Here is an 11,986-nt window from a genome sequence, read left to right as displayed (position 1 = left end):
ATCCCATGCTCACTGCCTTTTCATTTACTCCTCATTCAATTACAGGCTATCACAGACCTTCATAGACCAGCTTAGGTGAGGAACACAGGCCATAGCTGAAATTTAATCAATAACCTTTTATTGTTCATTAATTCATAGCCTGTAGAGGAGAAGGATGGGGATGTTATGATGTTTCTGCCCACTTATGGTCATGCTCTTTACAGCTTTGCCCATGCAACACTATTATGCTGCCAGTATGGCTTTATATGGTCAATTGTGCAACCCCAATGTGTCCTGGGGAATACTGCAACCGCAATCCCTGAGCTGTGGTGTGCTGACTTGGAATTCACACTATATTTTTCTGTCCCTGACATTTACAGACATACAGCTCCCAAGAGGCTGTGAAAGCACACGCTCACCGAGAGGCCTGCAGAAAGTTTCCAAAACACGCTGGCAAATTCCATGATTTCACATTACTATTAACAATCAAACTACCTCAAAGGGGGCTTTTGAACTATTGTTTTTATTGCACAATTTGGAGGATAAAAATACATGTTCATATTGGTTGAATATATGAGCTGTGCAGCTGTAACAGAGACGGTGAATGTGTCGGCACAGGAGGCTGATTGCAAAAAAAGGAAGTATTTGTTTACTGAACTTAACATGTGGTAATTCTGAAGGCAGATACAGAAGCTTTTAGATTACAAAACAAAAAAAAAACTTACGGCTTATGTAACAGTCAAGAGTGGAACAGTAAGACAAGGACAGTAGCAAACTTAATATATTGGATATGGGCATGGTGTTTCCGGGTTGTAAGTCCTAAATGGTCTTTACTGGCATTGTGCTTTCGCCTAATCCTGTCCTTTGTCCATTGGTTTTATTGGGGTAAGTTATTTTAAAAGAACACTTACACACACCCCACCTACTAATGTTCACCTTTGCCATGCTCCTTTCCATTCCTTCCTCTAAGAATCTGGTGCTTGAGCAGATAATTGTGCAAAGGAGGAGAGAAAGTCATTACCTTGTGAATGCTCCAAGTCCATTTGATACGGAGCTTACGCATGGCTTGGACTCCTGGACCTGATGAAGGAACAGAACCGTTGGGAAGCCCAGGAAAGCCTCTGTCACTTTGTCTACAATGTAAAAATGTCTCCTTGAGATATAGTTCTTGGCTGAAAGTACGCGAGTGTGAACGTTTTATGTAAAAAATCTACACCTAAGTTTCCCATTACTATGGCATCAGTGTGCAAGCTTTGAGTTTCATATGCCAAGTCATCATTTAGTGCCAAAGTTGCACAAACAACCAACAATTTTACTGAATTAACAACTGTCATGTGAACGTTCCTTTACCCACCACTTCATCATCTCCTTCGCATTGGAGACTAAAGGACTTTTTTGATGGGCTCAAAACATATTTGAACCCCTATTCCTCTTGGGTTAGGAGTTTTGTTATAATATACAGACCTCTGGGGCAGGGACTAGTGTTAAAGTATTATAATAGTATTATAATTCTTATATTTAATTATAATTTATAGATTTGATTATAATCTAGGGGCGGAGCTGATATTGCAATGCAAGCTCTGCTGAAGAATACACTGATATTACATTAAAAGAAAAGGGACTGATATTAAATTGTATTTTCATCTAGTACATTACGTTGCAAGCTCCTCTTGGACAGAACTTAATGTGAATAATTCAGCATTTACTGTAAGTTACCTTTCTTAGTAAGTAATTTAGTTTATTTAAAAAGGAAGGTACATCATAAACATCATTAGTTGCATTATCTTTGGTATTACTAAAGAAATGCAAAAAAATTGTTTGCTTTTTCTCACTTATTATGGGTTTATTTCATTGGAATCTAAGACCACACAAGAAATGATAGTTATCAAAGTCAAACTATTAATGCCATTAAATATAACAATTAAAGAAAATACACAGGTAAGGTCATCTTTACCTAAAAGAGCATCTGAGAAATAAAGAAATAAAATAAAACAATCGGATGAGAATCGGTATATGCGGAGTGGGGAGACTATTGTAATGGTGGAAACAATACTGAAGCATACGGCTTGTACTGAAGTCACGCTTCGCCTCCCTTGTTTTTCCGTCTCTAGTACAGTTCGTGAATTTAGTGCAATATAAAGGCAATTTATTAGAATATTATTTTTGTTTTATTAATAATTAAACATAAAAATTCCAAATAATGTCCAAATTATTCTGTGGACCACCAAACTTTTCTTGGGGACCACTGGTTGGCGACCACTTCTAAAGTATATACCTATAGTAGGTAAAATGAGGTTGTCATGTCTTTAATATCTTCTAGAAGACAGTTAGGTAGAAGTATGTGCGCCTTGGAGTGGCTATGTGTACCCAGGATTCTATACCCAGACATAAGGCTTTGACATCTGACCGTCTCTATAAATACAGAATGGTAAGCGAGTATTGTCACCCTAGGACTCAAAGTGTGTTACTAGTAGGGTCACTAAATATTTTATTGCAAGTTCCGCTTTAGGAACGGTCTCAATGTTTAACATTGAACAGGCTCTGTCAAAACTCCTTTGGCTCATTGAAATACATCTAAAATGGTTAGTGTACCTGAAACGGATGACAATCCACAGGTTTCAGGAAGACTTGGAAAGGGCTGCCCTGGGGAGGCCTGCAAATTGGTTTGTCAGGGAGGCAGCTAAACCAGGCCTGACAGAATATAAACTGAGTGGTTTGGATTTAACGAGATACTCTTGCCAGGGAAATATTGAAGAAGGAAAGGTTAATGGGGCAAGGAAAGGAAAGAAATACCCATTAAAATATAACGTTTGTCATTGACATAGGAAATAAGTCATGTTTCTGGCTGTCATGCAAGCATGCTGGGAGATGTAGTCTTGTATGTATTGTTCATTCTATTTTATACATCATATGGAAAAGAGATGCAGTGCAGTATGAAAGTACATTTGGTCCATGAAATATACCACTTTAGTACTGTATGTAGTCTTGTATGTATTGTTCATTCTATTTTATACATCATATGGAAAAGAGAAGCAGTGCAGTATGAAAGTACATTTGGTCCATGAAATATACCACTTTACAGCACTTTATATATATATATATATATATATATATATATATATATATATTATTTCAATGATTTGTCTTTTTCAATTTGGGGTTTAGGTGGGTTTAATGTTACCTATCCATCATGTACCCCTAATCCTTACAACTTGTATACTTTAGCTCCTTGCCACATACTTCAGAAGTTATGTTTTATATATACAAGCCCAGTGCCAATTATTATATACATGAATAATGCCAAATATTCTCATACTAGAGGATTGTATACTTTATCATATATTAGGTCAGTCTTGCATTAATTTATATTAGCTTAGCACTACATTATTATATAACAAACCCAATGCTACAATAATACCAGCTCAGTATTACATTAATATATACCGGCTTACTGCCTCATTATCATATATATTATATACTCAGTGTAACAAGATATATCAGCTCAGTGATACTTTGTTATATTCTATCTCCATGTCAAGTTACCAGAATTTGGTGAATTGTGAAGCAATAAATTGATGGCTTTGATAAACTTAAATGAAACATTGAATTGATATAGCATCTAAATGAAAAAAAAAAAAAAATTCTCTTCCAATTTTGATCCCATTTTCTTCTTGAAAATTAAACCACAATTTTCTGACTTTGATAGGTGGCAATTTTGCCAAAACAATAACTACACACGACTTCTCTATCAAAGGGAAATATCTCTGGCCAGCTTAACAGTGTTAAAGTTCTTATGTGGCACCCTGGTGCAGTCTTACTGGATGACCCCACAACATTCCTTCTTCCTTGACATTCTTTTTTTCTCTGGGTTGGGCCCTTTACAGATTTGCAAATCAGACTCCTGTTAGGTGTTTCTAATATTTTCTTGTACTTCATGCTGATCAGCTACCACAATTTTCAAAGAACTACAGAACCACATCCCTTCATATTCACATCCATTCTTACATGTTTCTGGTATACTAATACAAAATGTTATTATAAATGTGTTCAACTACCTAAATGGTTGTGGTGCTCTCTTCCTTTAGCTACTTATCCTAAACATAATGAAAAGCTGCTGAATATATAAATAATATATATATATATTAACTATTATTAACTATATATAACAAATTTTGTAACTATTATATAACTAATATCAGCTTTTATAAACTTTATTATATATATACATATATACTATTATTAACTATATATAACAAATTTTGTAACTATTATATACCTAATATTAGCTTTTATAAACTTTATTACCAAAAGTTACACATTGTTCACACTGGATTCAATTGGTAAATAGGGGAATCAACTATTACTCATGATTCATACACTTTCCAGTTAAATCTAATGAGAAAAAACATGAAATTGGGGAAAAGTTTGATCCTTTAATGAACCTTTGAGTATACAGAAAAAAAGAAGTGATAGTAGATATTATGGGCCTGATTTATTAAAGCTCTCCAAGGCAATCCTTGACCAGATCTATTCCAGGTTTGCTGGATCACCCAGCTTCACTGATGAAAGTGTATCTTCTCCAGCCTTAGAGATGTTTAATAAATCAGGCCTTTGAATGAGTTAACACTCGTACAAATTGGCTGAAATGCTCTCCAGTGTGTCTAATCTGTGATCAACTTGGTTCCAGTAAAGTTTATAGCTTGATGGTGTGTGACCTGTCACTTTCCTTTGTGCCAGGACTTTTCACTGATATATTTATTTAGAAAGTTTTCCCCTAATTTCTTGTTATTTCTGTAGGACACGAAGGGAAGAGAAATCTTCTCATCTGGATACTATACATTGATAGGGGTTTTATTCCTACTCTGATCTCTCAAGCTAATTAGAAACAGGAAGCTGAACAAAATATTACAAAATACAAGAAATCCATTGAAATATAAACTGCTTGTGTGTGGCCAGCAATGGTCATATCAGCTCCCTGGAAATTTCTTTATAAAGAATCCAAATTAGTGTTGTGCTTCTGTTAGAAGAAGAACATGAATTAAGTGTTACATTAGAGAACAATAACAGTGCCGGGTATCCATCCATAGAGATCTACACTGAGCGTACACCGAGAGTACAGAGCAGCATATCCAGAGAGATAGAAGAAGGCTTACAGAAAACTAGGCTGAGTATACAGAGATAGAGAAGTAGTAATGCGTATGTGAGCATAGACAGAGAAGAAGAGTTACCAAAAATACAGCATATAGTACTGAGCATCTGTTCATAGTGATAGAGGAACGGTTACTGAAAACTAGACCGAGCATAAAAAGCAAGAGCAGTCGTTCTAAGTATCTGACTATATAAATAAATATATTAAATAAATAATATAGTAAAAAAAAATATTATAATAAATATATAAATAAATAAATAAATATTATAAAAAAAATATAAATATATAAATAAACAAAATGTATAAATAAATATTATAATAAAAATATAAATAAATAAATATAAAGAGTGGTAACCAAGAATTACATTGAGCATATTGAATGTATAAATAAATATTATAATAAAAATATAAATAAATAAATATAAAGAGTGGTAACCAAGAATTACATTGAGCATATTGTACAGAGCAAGAAAAGTACTGTTTAGCTGATAATAAAAATAAATAAATATTATAATAAAAATATAAATATATAAATTAATATATTAATAAATATTATAATAAAAATATACATATATAAATAAATATTATAATAAAATAAATAAATATATAAATAAACACAATTTATAAATAAATAATATGATAAAAATATTAATAAATAAATATAAAAAGTGTTAACCAAGAATTACATTGAGCATATTGTACAGAGCAAGAGAAGTACCGTTTAGCTGACCATAGAAATGGAAGAGGGTAACCAAGAAATTAAATTGAGCAACAGAACAAGAGAAACATTACTGAGCATATGCCCATAGTGATAGAAGAAGGGTTACTGAAAACTAGACCAAGCATACAGAGAAATAAAAGTAGTATCGAGTACCTGACATAGACACCATTGAGCATACACAAGAAAAATAGTACTGAGCATTTGTCCATAGTTATAGAAGAAGGTTTACTAAAAACTAGACCGAGCATAGAAAGCAAGAGAAGTCGTTCTAAGTGTCTGACTATATACATAAATATAATAAATAAATATATAAATTAATAACATAGGGAGCAAGAGAAGTCGTTCCAAATATCTGACTCTAGAAATGGAAGAAGGGTAACTAATAATTACATTGAGCATACAGAGCAAGTAAGTAGTTCTGAGTATCTGTCCATAGAGACATTAAAATGGTTTAGAGAACTACACTGGCTGTATAAAACAGGAAAAGTAATGCTGGGAATCTGTTCAAAGAAACAAAAGGGCTGTCAAGAATTGCACTAAGAACAAAAAGAGAAGTAGTACTGAACAGAACAAGGTTTCTGAAATCTTGACTGGCCATACATAGAGGAGAAGGGTTATGAAGAATTACATTGACCATATAAAACAAGAAAAGTAAAAAGGTTGTTGCACTAAGCACAGACAAAAAGAAAGGTATTACTGAGTATCTGTCCAGACAGAAGAAAGTTTCCCAATCCAAGCTGAGCATACAGAGAAAGAGAAGTGGTACCGTGTGCCTGACCATAGACATAGGTTTTATAGAGAAGCATCTAATGAGCCAGAAAAAGGGTTACTGAGAATTAAACTGAGCACACAAGAAAAGTAGAGACATGCATGTCTCCCGGGAGCTGGAGGAGCGGTTCGACGTGGCACACAACGTATCTTTTATTGTGGGCCTAGGTGATTTGAACTGTAAAGTTATGCTCCAATGGTATTTAGTTCCTACCAAGATTGCTCAGTGCTTCCCAGACTCCTCTAAACTGTTTTCGGGGGTGTTGGAATGTGGGTAGCATGGTGGTCCTACCCAACGGCGCAGGAATTCTGGCAGAGGGTTTTCCAGCTGATGATTCAACAGTTACTTACCTCCTTGTCTCCAAGTTTGCAATGTGCCTCTACTGAAATTTATGCTCTTAGCACCCAGAATCGCACGGGGTAAGGCCTGGAAATCCCCTATTATCTCCCTTACCTTGTTAACAATATTCAGTTAAACATAATATGGAAAAAAAAGGGGTGAACTGGAGTTTTTTGTTCGGCAAATCAAAGTGTATTTAATGTCAAAACACACAAGTGAGGTATGGACAACATCAAACATCAAAATTTTGCCCAGTTCCTAAGTAGATCAACCCTATTTGGAAATCATGGGGTATGGGACTGTTCTCTATACAAGGGTTTCCCTACAGGTATAGGAAAGAAGATAAAATGTCTCGTAACCCAACAGGTTTCGCCAACTGACTTCTTCAGGGGTGTGTCAAAACTTAAATGGATAATGGTGAATGACAAACTCACTTTAAGAACATCCCCTGTACATTTTTACTTACCTGGAGCCCATGGACCAACTTTTGTTCTTCAATACAGGGCCCTTCCTGATGAGTACTTTCTGAAATTGTAAAGTTGAGTTCCCCTATGGTAAGAAGGTTGAGAAAGGCTGCTTTAGATGGTTATTGAGAACTATGCTGAGTATAAAGAACTGAACTGATGGAGTATAGATAGATACTATAGTGATAGAAGAAGAAGAGTCAAGGAGAACTCTGATACTCATAAAAATAAAGATTGTTTTATCTGATGCCACTTTTATGTACGGGGCAATATTGATAATTTCTGCTGAGTATAAATCTACCCCTAAATGTTTCACTTTTAATGAGAAAATGGATTATGGAGTTGTTCTGGCACATAAAGGTCCATTTATAAAGTAGTAAATCAGATATTACCTGCAACATTCCCTGGCTGGATCACCCAGCTTCAGTGACGAAAGTGTATCCTCTCAGGCCTCGGAGAGCTTTAATAAATCAGGCCCAGTATGTGCAGCTGGGGGAGCTACCATTAGAATGACCCTATTCATTTTCCTTCCAAGGGCAAAGCACAATTCACTTTAAAGTGGAAACAGAACACGACTTTATCATTCACATTTGTTACATTTCAATGCTGCTGATGTACTGGACCTCCTTTGCTACCACTCAGTCTTTAAACTCCAGCAATGGCTGCTTTGCATTTCTCTGGGCGCACCCCGAAGTTCAAATGGGAGACAGGACAGAGTTTTGTCACCCTATAGCAAGAAGAGTCTAAATAAGGACCTTAATGGAAGAATCCCCAGGGGTTATTTAAACAAAGCTGCAGATCTAATAATATTGAAAATGTTTATTAGTAAAATTTAGTTAAAAAAAACACAAACAAAACAAATTAAAAAAAATAAATGAAAATGGAAACATCAACATAATAAAGCTTTAATGAGATTTTACATATACTTCAGGGCCCATCTAAACATCCTAACATATAGTAACACACGTTATACACCCCAAATGCAATGCATCTTTATTATAGCAACTTGCATTAAAAAAAGGGTGCATGTGCTTTTGTTACATGTTAGGTGTATTGGTAGCCCATTCATTTTTATTGCCGCACAGGTTAATGTTATGCTTTAACACACCTCAAGAAAGTAAATGGGTCCTTAAAGTCATTCCGAAGGATGTAAGAAGCTTTCAGCAAACTACAAACCATAACCAGTCAGTGGACATTACCTATAGTAACTACCAATATTCCACAGTTGGCTGCTATGGGTTATTTCTTCTCACCATACTCCCTAAAAAGTGCCAACAAAAACAGAACACCCCAAATTTACCGAGACCAGCCAACCCCACTTAGCCCATTGAACATCAATTCTTCTCTATGTCTTATCATCTCTCTGATCCTGCAAGCGTTACTTGTCCGGGAATAAGAACACTGCGGTGACATTGTGTTTGGAATACTCAATAGGGTGCTGGAGATTGGCTAGCAAAAGCTCTACATGCTAAACACATACATGTATACACAGAGAATTCCGCATCAACACATATATAAAGCACTGACAACAAACAATCTAATCACTTCCAATCAATACATCAACAAATCATCTACAATATAGATTTCCCTATTCTTTATATTCATCCTATGATGTTGTATGTCTCAGCCGCTGTGTGTTATATATCATTTCATTTCTGGTTTTGTTGTTTTATTACTGCAAACAGAGCCAAGGAAATCATTGAAATTCAGAGAAAATCACATTGGAAGATCATGTATTTCCCTGAATGCACACCAATTACATGTGCTGGAATATACATGGCTGGTATAAATAATTCACAACCTTTCATTACCATTGAGAAATCCACTGAGGTCAGTTCCTGGGTGTATGTATGTGTTTATGTATGTTTGGATGATTGGTAAAAAGAAAAAGAGAGAAAGAATTATAACAAAGAGAGAACAGCTATATATTTATATGAAAGGGGATAGAGAGAGATATGGGGGGCATGGGGAGAGAACTATATTATATTTATATAGGGGGTGTACAGAAAAGACAGAGGGATGAGGATGATTATATGGAGAGAGATGGATGGGGGGCATGGGGAGGATTATATCAGAGAGAGAAATAAATATATATATATATATGGGGGATAGGGAAAGAGAGAGAATTGAGGAAATATGATATGGGGTGCGGGATAATAAATATATATCTATATGGGGAGGATAGGGGGAACAGAGAGAGAGAAAGAGGGGTAGGATTATACTGGGGGAGAAAGAGAGAGGGAGAGAGAGAGAGAGGGAGAGAGGGGGAGGAAGAGAGAGAGGGAGAGAGGGAGAGGGAGAGAGAGAGAGAGAGTGAGAGAAGGAGAGAGGGAGAGAGAGAGAGAGGAGGGAGAGAGGGGGAGGAAGAGAGAGAGGGAGAGAGAGAAAGAGGGGTAGGAATATACTGGGGGAGAAAGAGAGAGGGAGAGAGAGAGAGAGGGGGAGGAAGAGAGAGAGAGAGAGAAAGGAAGAAAGAGAGAAGGAGAGAGAGGAAGAGAAAGCGAGGAAGGATGATATGGGGGGCGGGATAATAATGATATATCTATATCGGAAGGATAGGGGGAACAGAGAGAAAGAGGGGTAGAATTATACTGGGGGAGAAATAGGGAGACAGAGAAAGAGAGGGAGAGAGAGAGAGGGAGAGAAACAGAGAGAGAAAGAGAGAGAGAGAGGGAGGAAGAGAGAGAGAGAAAGAGGGAGAGAGAGGGAGGAAGAGAGAGAGAGAGAGAGAGAGAGAGAGAGAAACAGACAGGGAAAGAGGAAGAGAGAAATATTTAAGAAAGAAAGGAGAAGATATATATATATATAGAGAAAGAGAGACAGAAAGAGCAATGATATATTTAAAATGGGGGGGAGTACGGAAAAGATAGAGGGGTGAAAAAGATTATATGGGGAGAGAGAGCTAGAAGAGAGAGATTGAGTTATATGGATTAGAAAGAGAGGGAGAGACAGGAAGGACTGTATATATGAGAGATAGAGAGTTGAAGAGGAAAAGAGAGAGAGTCAAAGAATGGGAGACAGAGAGGATTAGATAGATGGTAAAAGAAGAAACATAAGAGTGAAGACAGATACATACATATATATATATAAAGAGAGAGCGAGACTATGTAGATGAGACTGAGGGAGAGAGAAGATAGTCATGTATGACAACATATATACAATTTATTGAATACTAAAGAGAGAGAAGAGGTTTGTGTAGATATGCCATAGGTAGACAGACTTAAACCAGGAGAGAGTTAGAGATAGGTAGAATGATAGACATAACATAGGTAGAAAAAAAGACAATGCAGATATGTTTTTGGAGAATTAAAGGATAAGTTAAGGAGTTTGAAAAATAGATAGATAGATAGATAGATAGATAGATAGATAGATAGATAGATAGATAGATCTTTAAACATAGGTTTATCCGCAGCAACACAAAATATTTTCACCTAGACTTAAATGATCACAATTACAAAACAGACTTCTTTGCAATCTATAAGCTAACGCTGCTATAACATACATGCAGCCGCATCCTTTACATGGATAACATGCAAAAGAAAAAAAATATATATTTATAAATATATATATTTATATATATATATATATATATATATATATATATATATATATATAAATATATACACACACACAAATGTCATTGTTACCTTATTAGAATAGATGTTGATGTTCTACGCTCTGATCCTAAAGAATTTTTTCCTAGCTTCCCGCAAGCTCATATGTCAGGGATGGGAGTGGGATTCATCCTTTTATGAATCAGTGCTGCGGATTCTGAGGCTGGAGAAGGATGCTGGCTTGTATATTATTACATCCTCTCTTTGGTAGCATCCTACCCCACCGCTGTACACCCACCTACCTCACTGCAATATCTCTCTCTCTATCCTTCTATTCCCCTTGCTGCTTTTTTTTCAGATCACTAACTTGATTGATAGGTAAGCTTGCACTGCCCACCCACACATTTTTTTTTTCCTGAATAGAAGATAGGAAAAAAAAAAAAGACAGAGAGGAGGGGGGAGAGAGAGAAAGAAGGAAGCATGAATGAAAAGCAAAGTCCAGCAATGCAGACAAAGCACAGATTCACCACAGGCAGCTCCAGAATTGTGGTGTTCCCCACCAAAAAAATCCTTTTCATATATCCACGCTATAAATATTTAACACTTGACCCAAGCGAGCGATAGCTGCCCAGATGGAAGAAGTAAAAATAATGTATTCTGAAATTGATGTTTAAATAGCAGCTGTTGCAATTCCTATTAAATTGGCGTAAGAAGAGAAGAGGCGGCTCAGGTGGAATGGTCAGAGAGATATCTTAGATTTAGGGTTTACAAAACAAGGGATTTTAATTACAATTTATTAATGAACCAATCATTTATTCTTTATAGAGTTCTGCACAATACTGATAGGAATGCCATCTCTTTCTATACATAAGATTTGCTGTTGCTAAATGAGTCTTCTGTTTAGTATAATGGGAAGTTATTAGGGATGCGGGATGGGATGATGGAGTTGTATTAGCTATATACAGTATTTGGTTTGTTTTGCACAATGCTAATCCAGACCCTTGGCAGCGG

General features: G+C 35.9%; 1 protein-coding gene across 2 annotated transcripts in view; it reads right to left on the bottom strand.

Moving 5' to 3' along the window:
* Window positions 1–11,244, bottom strand: part of PTPN5 (protein tyrosine phosphatase non-receptor type 5) — a 47,165-nt gene extending 35,921 nt beyond the window's left edge. Inside the window, exons 1-2 of one of the 2 annotated variants that reach the window (XM_072422226.1) lie at window positions 11,069–11,244; window positions 7,424–7,506 (exon numbers count right to left, since the gene is read on the bottom strand). The gene's annotated coding sequence lies outside the window, so the exon portion shown is untranslated. The remainder of the gene's footprint in view (window positions 1–7,423; window positions 7,507–11,068) is intronic. The other variant, XM_072422225.1, reaches the window with a different exon arrangement.
* Between the last annotated feature and the right edge of the window lie 742 nt (window positions 11,245–11,986).

Source organism: Pyxicephalus adspersus, chromosome 9 (assembly GCF_032062135.1).
Source record: "Pyxicephalus adspersus chromosome 9, UCB_Pads_2.0, whole genome shotgun sequence".
Classification (NCBI taxonomy): Eukaryota; Metazoa; Chordata; class Amphibia; order Anura; family Pyxicephalidae; genus Pyxicephalus; species Pyxicephalus adspersus.
Note: the sequence above shows the minus strand (reverse complement) of the source record. Positions and strands in the feature narration are given on the sequence as shown.